At 63.3% G+C, this 10542-nt stretch overlaps 2 non-coding genes and 1 pseudogene across 2 annotated transcripts; all 3 read left to right on the top strand.

Annotated features, from left to right (window-relative positions):
* Positions 1 to 731: 731 nt before the first annotated feature.
* LOC142864430 (5S ribosomal RNA) lies at positions 732 to 850 on the top strand. The gene has a single exon (XR_012914988.1). It is a non-coding gene; the product is annotated as a 5S ribosomal RNA (ribosomal RNA).
* A 3772-nt stretch (positions 851 to 4622) lies between these two features.
* Positions 4623 to 4741, top strand: LOC142864429 (5S ribosomal RNA). The gene has a single exon (XR_012914987.1). It is a non-coding gene; the product is annotated as a 5S ribosomal RNA (ribosomal RNA).
* Positions 4742 to 8517: 3776 nt separating this feature from the next.
* On the top strand, positions 8518 to 8636 carry LOC142864474 (uncharacterized; annotated as a pseudogene).
* The last annotated feature ends 1906 nt before the right edge of the window (positions 8637 to 10542 follow it).

Raw genomic sequence — 10542 nt, 5'->3', positions numbered from 1 at the left:
TTTAGCGAGTCCACACGCCAGGGTGGTCGGGGTCCAATGCAGCCCCGGCCAGGCCCAGGCCCCTTGGACTGGGCCACAGGAGGACACGGAGGAGGGTCCCGGCCCCCACGAAGCGGTGCCGGCAGTTCTCCACGGGCTTGGGCGTTTTCCAGAGGTAGGAGATGGAGGGGACTGATTTCTTCAGCGCCCCCCAAACCACGCCACCCCACCCCACCCATGGGACACATCCCCAGAGAGAGACGCCCCGTACACTGGCTGTGCCCCAGCCCTGGCCCGGGGGAATAGGCGGCAGCCCACCCACGGGGCGAGGGGGGGGCGCAGCTGAAAGGGGTTGTGGGGGAGGGCGGCCCCTGGCTGGGGTCAAAGGGCGAGCGTCCCGCGCGTGCGCAGTCAGCGGCAGCGACGCGCTGGGGGTGGGCAGCGGGTAGGTGAAGGAGGCCGGGCGAGGAGACGAGGGGGGCTGGGAGGGCTCCACCTTGGCGAGTCCAGCCGCGGAGGCGCATCTTGTGTGAGTGTGAGTGAGTGTGAGTGTGTGTGTGTGTGTATAGAGAGACAGCCCCCCACCCCGCCCCGCCCCGCCCCGCCCAGCCCCGCCCATCACCCCCATCCCTGGGAGCCCGCGGGACCCGGCCGGCGAACTCAACCGGCCCGGGGCCTGGGGCGGGAGGCGGCGGCGGGGAAGCCCAGAGAGGCTCGGCTTCTCGAGCGGGGCAGGGGCGCCCTCCGCCGCCGTCTAGGGCGACACCACCCTGAACGCCCCCGATCTCGTCTGGTCTCGGAAGCTAAGCAGGGTCGGGCCTGGTTAGTACTTGGATGGGAGACCGCCTGGGAATACCGGGTGCCACAGGCTGCTGCTTTTTTTTTTTTTTGCCTCTTGTTCTGTCCCCTTTCTGGGAGCGCGGCGGCGGCCCGGGGTGGGGGTCACCCCCACCCTCAGCGCCCGCGCGGTGCCTGGCGCCCCAGCCCGCACCGTGGGGCCTCCTCTTGTCCCAAGCCGCGACACCGCCGCCACGCGGCAGCATGCGTGGCATCTGGACTGTCAGGTCTCAGACCAAAGGTCTGCTCTGTGGGAACCGACACGCTGGAGGAAACCTTGAGAGTCTGAGAGGGGAGGGAGTTCCAGAAGAAGGCCAGGATGTCATTTTGAGGGAGTATGTGACCAGAACTCGTCCCGTTGCTTTTGGGGTTCTATGGGCTACACGCAGGAATCTTTGGTGGTGGCACCTGATGTTGGGGGATCCGGAGTCACACCCAGACCTGCTCCACAGGCCTCCTTTTACTTTTCTCTTCGGATTCATTATTTTTAAAAAGTGTCTCTTACCTCTAGGATTGCATTTTCTTTTCTCTCTCTTTTCAAGCAGATGATGGGAGTACAAGTATGCAGGTGACATGTGTTGCCCGTGCCCCCCTCCCCCCTGTGTTCTTTTTTTTTTTTTTTTTTTTTGAGACAGAGTCTCGTTTTGCTGCCCAGGCTAGAGTGAGTGCCATGGCGTCAGCCTAGCTCACAGCAACCTCAATCTCCGGGCTCAAGCAATCCTGCTGCCTCAGCCTCCCGAGTAGTTGGGACTACAGGCATGCACCACCACGCCCGGCTGTGTTTTTCTATATATATTAGTTGGCCAATTAATTTCTTTCTATTTTTAGTAGAGACGGGGTCTCGCTCTTGCTCAGGCTGGTTTCGAACTCCTGACCTGGAGCAATCCGCCCGCCTCGGCCTCCCAGAGAGCTAGGATTACAGGCGTGAGCCACCGCGCCCGGCCCCCCCTGTGTTCTTATTCATATACCTCTCATGTTGTTCCAGCGTATTGTGGGGGTACCAATGTTAAGGTCGGGTGCCTTGCCCTCTCCAAGCCTCCCCCCTCGGGTCAGAGCTTCAAGTGCGCCCATCCCCCAGTCGGTGCGCACCCACCCCATGCCTAATGGATGTGTATGCCCCTCCCCTCCCCCCACCCGCCCGACACCCACCCGATGAAGGTGATTCCTCTCTGTCCACTTAGGCGTCCATCCGTTCGTACCAATTTGCCGGTGAGCGCGCTCACGTGGTGCTCGTGTGTCCATTCTTGGGATACTTGGCTTACTGGAACGGGTTCCAGCTCTGGCCAGGAGAACACGAGAGGCGCCCTCTCACGGCTGCTCCTCACAGCCGAATGGCACTCCGTGGTGTCCACGCGCCACATTTTATTGATGCACTCCTGGATGGATGGGCACTCGGGTCGCTTCCACGTCTTTGCGATTGTGAATTGTGCCCTAACTGTAACCCTAACCCTTACCCAGCCCGTCTCCTCTGCCCCTGCCTGACGCACTCCTCCCCGGCCAGGCCCGTCACTGTCCTGGGCCCCCGCCTGACCGGCTCCTCCCCGCCCGGCCGGTCACCGTCCTCTGCCCCTGCCTGACACGCTCCTTCCCGCCCGGCCTCTCACCGTCCTCGGCCCCTGCCTGACCGGCTCCTCCGTCGCCCGGGCCTTCCAAGGGCTTGGTGTGGACGCTGCTTCCAGGAAGCCCTCCAGAAACCCGGCAGCAGGGTGGCCGCAGCAGTCTCCAGCAGCCGTCCCTAAGTCGCGTGAGTGCGGGGGACGTGCCCCCGCTGTGCCGCGGGGGCCCAGCCTGGTGTCTTCCCTGAGGCCCTGCGGCTGCCGGCTGGGCTGCCGCTCCCCGCAAGGGGAGAGCCGCGGAGGTGGGGACCGCCTCCTGATGGGGACGTACACGCAGCTCTCCACGTCGGATTCCGGGGCTCTCTGTCCTGCCCGAAGGCCCAGCTGGCCTGCGGGTCCTTAGAGTGGCAAAAACATCCGAAAACTGAGATTGAGGGTCCGGTGGGTGTCTGCACTTTTGTGCTGGGCACCCCAGGGAGGCCCGGGGGCTGGCTGGACAACGTGGTCTGCTGGGCGGGGGGGTTGGAGGAGCAACTGATGCCCTTTGCACTTTGGGTAGCAAGAGTCTGAGGTGTCTCTGAGCCCTGTGCCCTGTGAGGGGGGAGGCGGGGGGGAGGAGGAGGAGGAGGAGGAGGAGGAGGTGGGAAGGGCCGGGGCCTGCAGTCCTGTTCCCGGGGTGGCACGGCAAGTGGCTTCTTCCACAGGCTGCTTGGCCTGGGCTCCCTGCACCTGGGCCTTTGGAGGACCGGCCCTGTGCTTGCCAACACTTCCTGCAGGGACCCAGAGCTGGGAGGTGGCATCTCTCAGCCCTGGGTCGGGCAGAGCCCCAGCGGGCCATGCCCACAACCTCTGTCAGCACCGGTCCCCCAGAAGGCTCCTTTGGGACCAGGATTCTCTTGCGGTGACTCTTTAAGGTCTGGCCCCTGGATGGAGGGGCACCAGGAGTAGAGGAGCAGGAAGGGGAAGGGGGTGGCCATGCGAGGGGACACTTTGAGGCCGAGTCCCAGCTTCAGCCTGATCCTCCTGGGAACCCCGCTCTGAGACAAGGAGCCGGGCTTCGCATTCCCACAGCAGCCAGTCGTGGGCTGAGGACACCTGGGGCGTTGGGAACTCCCTGGCTTCTCCTTGGTTTAACGTCTAGAGCTGCTTGTGAATCGCGCCGCCACACACACCCGAGCGCAGGTGTCTTCCGCACAGACTGCGGGCCTCGCTCTTCTGAATGCCGCTAGCTCGCCACCCACCCACCCACGGGTGAACCTGGTCAGGGTGCTTTCTCTCAGGGGCAGACTCTTTTCCGGGCGGGCTACCGGTGTCTCTGTTTGCTCGTTTCTTTCTTCCATTTCGGGAAAGTCTTCCTTGCTGGGTGTGGAAATCTCCTATGCCTTCCCAAGCCTATTCTGTCAGCTTTAAAATTCTCTTTCAGTTGCCACCCTCACAGATGGATTAGGAAACTCTTTCCGGTGCACTCATTAGTGAAATGACCTCCAGGAAGCTGGAATCCAATATCTAATGGCCGATTTTTAGCGAGTCCACACGCCAGGGTGGTCGGGGTCCAATGCAGCCCCGGCCAGGCCCAGGCCCCTTGGACTGGGCCACAGGAGGACACGGAGGAGGGTCCCGGCCCCCACGAAGCGGTGCCGGCAGTTCTCCACGGGCTTGGGCGTTTTCCAGAGGTAGGAGATGGAGGGGACTGATTTCTTCAGCGCCCCCCAAACCACGCCACCCCACCCCACCCATGGGACACATCCCCAGAGAGAGACGCCCCGTACACTGGCTGTGCCCCAGCCCTGGCCCGGGGGAATAGGCGGCAGCCCACCCACGGGGCGAGGGGGGGGCGCAGCTGAAAGGGGTTGTGGGGGAGGGCGGCCCCTGGCTGGGGTCAAAGGGCGAGCGTCCCGCGCGTGCGCAGTCAGCGGCAGCGACGCGCTGGGGGTGGGCAGCGGGTAGGTGAAGGAGGCCGGGCGAGGAGACGAGGGGGGCTGGGAGGGCTCCACCTTGGCGAGTCCAGCCGCGGAGGCGCATCTTGTGTGAGTGTGAGTGAGTGTGAGTGTGTGTGTGTGTGTATAGAGAGACAGCCCCCCACCCCGCCCCGCCCCGCCCCGCCCAGCCCCGCCCATCACCCCCATCCCTGGGAGCCCGCGGGACCCGGCCGGCGAACTCAACCGGCCCGGGGCCTGGGGCGGGAGGCGGCGGCGGGGAAGCCCAGAGAGGCTCGGCTTCTCGAGCGGGGCAGGGGCGCCCTCCGCCGCCGTCTAGGGCGACACCACCCTGAACGCCCCCGATCTCGTCTGGTCTCGGAAGCTAAGCAGGGTCGGGCCTGGTTAGTACTTGGATGGGAGACCGCCTGGGAATACCGGGTGCCACAGGCTGCTGCTTTTTTTTTTTTTTGCCTCTTGTTCTGTCCCCTTTCTGGGAGCGCGGCGGCGGCCCGGGGTGGGGGTCACCCCCACCCTCAGCGCCCGCGCGGTGCCTGGCGCCCCAGCCCGCACCGTGGGGCCTCCTCTTGTCCCAAGCCGCGACACCGCCGCCACGCGGCAGCATGCGTGGCATCTGGACTGTCAGGTCTCAGACCGAAGGTCTGCTCTGTGGGAACCGACACGCTGGAGGAAACCTTGAGAGTCTGAGAGGGGAGGGAGTTCCAGAAGAAGGCCAGGATGTCATTTTGAGGGAGTATGTGACCAGAACTCGTCCCGTTGCTTTTGGGGTTCTATGGGCTACACGCAGGAATCTTTGGTGGTGGCACCTGATGTTGGGGGATCCGGAGTCACACCCAGACCTGCTCCACAGGCCTCCTTTTACTTTTCTCTTCGGATTCATTATTTTTAAAAAGTGTCTCTTACCTCTAGGATTGCATTTTCTTTTCTCTCTCTTTTCAAGCAGATGATGGGAGTACAAGTATGCAGGTGACATGTGTTGCCCGTGCCCCCCTCCCCCCTGTGTTTTTTTTTTTTTTTTTTTTTTTGAGACAGAGTCTCGTTTTGCTGCCCAGGCTAGAGTGAGTGCCATGGCGTCAGCCTAGCTCACAGCAACCTCAATCTCCGGGCTCAAGCAATCCTGCTGCCTCAGCCTCCCGAGTAGTTGGGACTACAGGCATGCACCACCACGCCCGGCTGTGTTTTTCTATATATATTAGTTGGCCAATTAATTTCTTTCTATTTTTAGTAGAGACGGGGTCTCGCTCTTGCTCAGGCTGGTTTCGAACTCCTGACCTGGAGCAATCCGCCCGCCTCGGCCTCCCAGAGAGCTAGGATTACAGGCGTGAGCCACCGCGCCCGGCCCCCCCTGTGTTCTTATTCATATACCTCTCATGTTGTTCCAGCGTATTGTGGGGGTACCAATGTTAAGGTCGGGTGCCTTGCCCTCTCCAAGCCTCCCCCCTCGGGTCAGAGCTTCAAGTGCGCCCATCCCCCAGTCGGTGCGCACCCACCCCATGCCTAATGGATGTGTATGCCCCTCCCCTCCCCCCACCCGCCCGACACCCACCCGATGAAGGTGATTCCTCTCTGTCCACTTAGGCGTCCATCCGTTCGTACCAATTTGCCGGTGAGCGCGCTCACGTGGTGCTCGTGTGTCCATTCTTGGGATACTTGGCTTACTGGAACGGGTTCCAGCTCTGGCCAGGAGAACACGAGAGGCGCCCTCTCACGGCTGCTCCTCACAGCCGAATGGCACTCCGTGGTGTCCACGCGCCACATTTTATTGATGCACTCCTGGATGGATGGGCACTCGGGTCGCTTCCACGTCTTTGCGATTGTGAATTGTGCCCTAACTGTAACCCTAACCCTTACCCAGCCCGTCTCCTCTGCCCCTGCCTGACGCACTCCTCCCCGGCCAGGCCCGTCACTGTCCTGGGCCCCCGCCTGACCGGCTCCTCCCCGCCCGGCCGGTCACCGTCCTCTGCCCCTGCCTGACACGCTCCTTCCCGCCCGGCCTCTCACCGTCCTCGGCCCCTGCCTGACCGGCTCCTCCGTCGCCCGGGCCTTCCAAGGGCTTGGTGTGGACGCTGCTTCCAGGAAGCCCTCCAGAAACCCGGCAGCAGGGTGGCCGCAGCAGTCTCCAGCAGCCGTCCCTAAGTCGCGTGAGTGCGGGGGACGTGCCCCCGCTGTGCCGCGGGGGCCCAGCCTGGTGTCTTCCCTGAGGCCCTGCGGCTGCCGGCTGGGCTGCCGCTCCCCGCAAGGGGAGAGCCGCGGAGGTGGGGACCGCCTCCTGATGGGGACGTACACGCAGCTCTCCACGTCGGATTCCGGGGCTCTCTGTCCTGCCCGAAGGCCCAGCTGGCCTGCGGGTCCTTAGAGTGGCAAAAACATCCGAAAACTGAGATTGAGGGTCCGGTGGGTGTCTGCACTTTTGTGCTGGGCACCCCAGGGAGGCCCGGGGGCTGGCTGGACAACGTGGTCTGCTGGGCGGGGGGGTTGGAGGAGCAACTGATGCCCTTTGCACTTTGGGTAGCAAGAGTCTGAGGTGTCTCTGAGCCCTGTGCCCTGTGAGGGGGGAGGCGGGGGGGAGGAGGAGGAGGAGGAGGAGGAGGAGGTGGGAAGGGCCGGGGCCTGCAGTCCTGTTCCCGGGGTGGCACGGCAAGTGGCTTCTTCCACAGGCTGCTTGGCCTGGGCTCCCTGCACCTGGGCCTTTGGAGGACCGGCCCTGTGCTTGCCAACACTTCCTGCAGGGACCCAGAGCTGGGAGGTGGCATCTCTCAGCCCTGGGTCGGGCAGAGCCCCAGCGGGCCATGCCCACAACCTCTGTCAGCACCGGTCCCCCAGAAGGCTCCTTTGGGACCAGGATTCTCTTGCGGTGACTCTTTAAGGTCTGGCCCCTGGATGGAGGGGCACCAGGAGTAGAGGAGCAGGAAGGGGAAGGGGGTGGCCATGCGAGGGGACACTTTGAGGCCGAGTCCCAGCTTCAGCCTGATCCTCCTGGGAACCCCGCTCTGAGACAAGGAGCCGGGCTTCGCATTCCCACAGCAGCCAGTCGTGGGCTGAGGACACCTGGGGCGTTGGGAACTCCCTGGCTTCTCCTTGGTTTAACGTCTAGAGCTGCTTGTGAATCGCGCCGCCACACACACCCGAGCGCAGGTGTCTTCCGCACAGACTGCGGGCCTCGCTCTTCTGAACGCCGCTAGCTCGCCACCCACCCACGGGTGAACCTGGTCAGGGTGCTTTCTCTCAGGGGCAGACTCTTTTCCGGGCGGGCTACCGGTGTCTCTGTTTGCTCGTTTCTTTCTTCCATTTCGGGAAAGTCTTCCTTGCTGGGTGTGGAAATCTCCTATGCCTTCCCTCGCCTATTCTGTCAGCTTTCAAATTCTCTTTCAGTTGCCACCCTCACAGATGGATTAGGAAACTCTTTCCGGTGCACTCATTAGTGAAATGACCTCCAGGAAGCTGGAATCCAATATCTAATGGCCGATTTTTAGCGAGTCCACACGCCAGGGTGGTCGGGGTCCAATGCAGCCCCGGCCAGGCCCAGGCCCCTTGGACTGGGCCACAGGAGGACACGGAGGAGGGTCCCGGCCCCCACGAAGCGGTGCCGGCAGTTCTCCACGGGCTTGGGCGTTTTCCAGAGGTAGGAGATGGAGGGGACTGATTTCTTCAGCGCCCCCCAAACCACGCCACCCCACCCCACCCATGGGACACATCCCCAGAGAGAGACGCCCCGTACACTGGCTGTGCCCCAGCCCTGGCCCGGGGGAATAGGCGGCAGCCCACCCACAGGGCGAGGGGGGGGGGCGCAGCTGAAAGGGGTTGTGGGGGAGGGCGGCCCCTGGCTGGGGTCAAAGGGCGAGCGTCCCGCGCGTGCGCAGTCAGCGGCAGGCAGCGACGCGCTGGGGGTGGGCAGCGGGTAGGTGAAGGAGGCCGGGCGAGGAGACGAGGGGGGCTGGGAGGGCTCCACCTTGGCGAGTCCAGCCGTGGAGGCGCATCTTGTGTGAGTGTGAGTGAGTGTGAGTGTGTGTGTGTGTGTATAGAGAGACAGCCCCCCGCCCCGCCCCGCCCCGCCCCGCCCCGCCCCGCCCCGCCCATCACCCCCGTCCCTGGGAGCCCGCGGGACCCGGCCGGCGAACTCAACCGGCCCGGCCCGGCGCGGGAGGCGGCGGCGGGGAAGCCCAGAGAGGCTCGGCTTCTTGAGCGGGGCAGGGGCGCCCTCCGCCGCCGTCTAGGGCCACACCACCCTGAACGCCCCCGATCTCGTCTGGTCTGGGAAGCTAAGCAGGGTCGGGCCCGGTTAGTACTTGGATGGGAGACCGCCTGGGAATACCGGGTGCCACAGGCTGCTGCTTTTTTTTTTTTTTTTGCCTCTTGTTCTGTCCCCTTTCTGGGAGCGTGGCGGCGGCCCGGGGTGGGGGTCACCCCCACCCTCAGCGCCCGCGCGGTGCCTGGCGCCCCAGCCCGCACCGTGGGGCCTCCTCTTGTCCCAAGCCGCGACACCGCCGCCACGCGGCAGCATGCGTGGCATCTGGACTGTCAGGTCTCAGACCAAAGGTCTGCTCTGTGGGAACCGACACGCTGGAGGAAACCTTGAGAGTCTGAGAGGGGAGGGAGTTCCAGAAGAAGGCCAGGATGTCATTTTGAGGGAGTATGTGACCAGAACTCGTCCCGTTGCTTTTGGGGTTCTATGGGCTACACGCAGGAATCTTTGGTGGTGGCACCTGATGTTGGGGGATCCGGAGTCACACCCAGACCTGCTCCACAGGCCTCCTTTTACTTTTCTCTTCGGATTCATTATTTTTAAAAAGTGTCTCTTACCTCTAGGATTGCATTTTCTTTTCTCTCTCTTTTCAAGCAGATGATGGGAGTACAAGTATGCAGGTGACATGTGTTGCCCGTGCCCCCCTCCCCCCTGTGTTCTTTTTTTTTTTTTTTTTTTTGAGACAGAGTCTCGTTTTGCTGCCCAGGCTAGAGTGAGTGCCATGGCGTCAGCCTAGCTCACAGCAACCTCAATCTCCGGGCTCAAGCAATCCTGCTGCCTCAGCCTCCCGAGTAGTTGGGACTACAGGCATGCACCACCACGCCCGGCTGTGTTTTTCTATATATATTAGTTGGCCAATTAATTTCTTTCTATTTTTAGTAGAGACGGGGTCTCGCTCTTGCTCAGGCTGGTTTCGAACTCCTGACCTGGAGCAATCCGCCCGCCTCGGCCTCCCAGAGAGCTAGGATTACAGGCGTGAGCCACCGCGCCCGGCCCCCCCTGTGTTCTTATTCATATACCTCTCATGTTGTTCCAGCGTATTGTGGGGGTACCAATGTTAAGGTCGGGTGCCTTGCCCTCTCCAAGCCTCCCCCCTCGGGTCAGAGCTTCAAGTGCGCCCATCCCCCAGTCGGTGCGCACCCACCCCATGCCTAATGGATGTGTATGCCCCTCCCCTCCCCCCACCCGCCCGACACCCACCCGATGAAGGTGATTCCTCTCTGTCCACTTAGGCGTCCATCCGTTCGTACCAATTTGCCGGTGAGCGCGCTCACGTGGTGCTCGTGTGTCCATTCTTGGGATACTTGGCTTACTGGAACGGGTTCCAGCTCTGGCCAGGAGAACACGAGAGGCGCCCTCTCACGGCTGCTCCTCACAGCCGAATGGCACTCCGTGGTGTCCACGCGCCACATTTTATTGATGCACTCCTGGATGGATGGGCACTCGGGTCGCTTCCACGTCTTTGCGATTGTGAATTGTGCCCTAACTGTAACCCTAACCCTTACCCAGCCCGTCTCCTCTGCCCCTGCCTGACGCACTCCTCCCCGGCCAGGCCCGTCACTGTCCTGGGCCCCCGCCTGACCGGCTCCTCCCCGCCCGGCCGGTCACCGTCCTCTGCCCCTGCCTGACACGCTCCTTCCCGCCCGGCCTCTCACCGTCCTCGGCCCCTGCCTGACCGGCTCCTCCGTCGCCCGGGCCTTCCAAGGGCTTGGTGTGGACGCTGCTTCCAGGAAGCCCTCCAGAAACCCGGCAGCAGGGTGGCCGCAGCAGTCTCCAGCAGCCGTCCCTAAGTCGCGTGAGTGCGGGGGACGTGCCCCCGCTGTGCCGCGGGGGCCCAGCCTGGTGTCTTCCCTGAGGCCCTGCGGCTGCCGGCTGGGCTGCCGCTCCCCGCAAGGGGAGAGCCGCGGAGGTGGGGACCGCCTCCTGATGGGGACGTACACGCAGCTCTCCACGTCGGATTCCGGGGCTCTCTGTCCTGCCCGAAGGCCCA

Source organism: Microcebus murinus, chromosome 25 (genome assembly GCF_040939455.1).
Source record: "Microcebus murinus isolate Inina chromosome 25, M.murinus_Inina_mat1.0, whole genome shotgun sequence".
In the NCBI taxonomy this organism is placed as follows: domain Eukaryota; kingdom Metazoa; phylum Chordata; class Mammalia; order Primates; family Cheirogaleidae; genus Microcebus; species Microcebus murinus.
The sequence above is the reverse complement of the archived record's forward strand: the minus strand, read 5'-3'. Positions and strand labels throughout refer to the sequence as shown.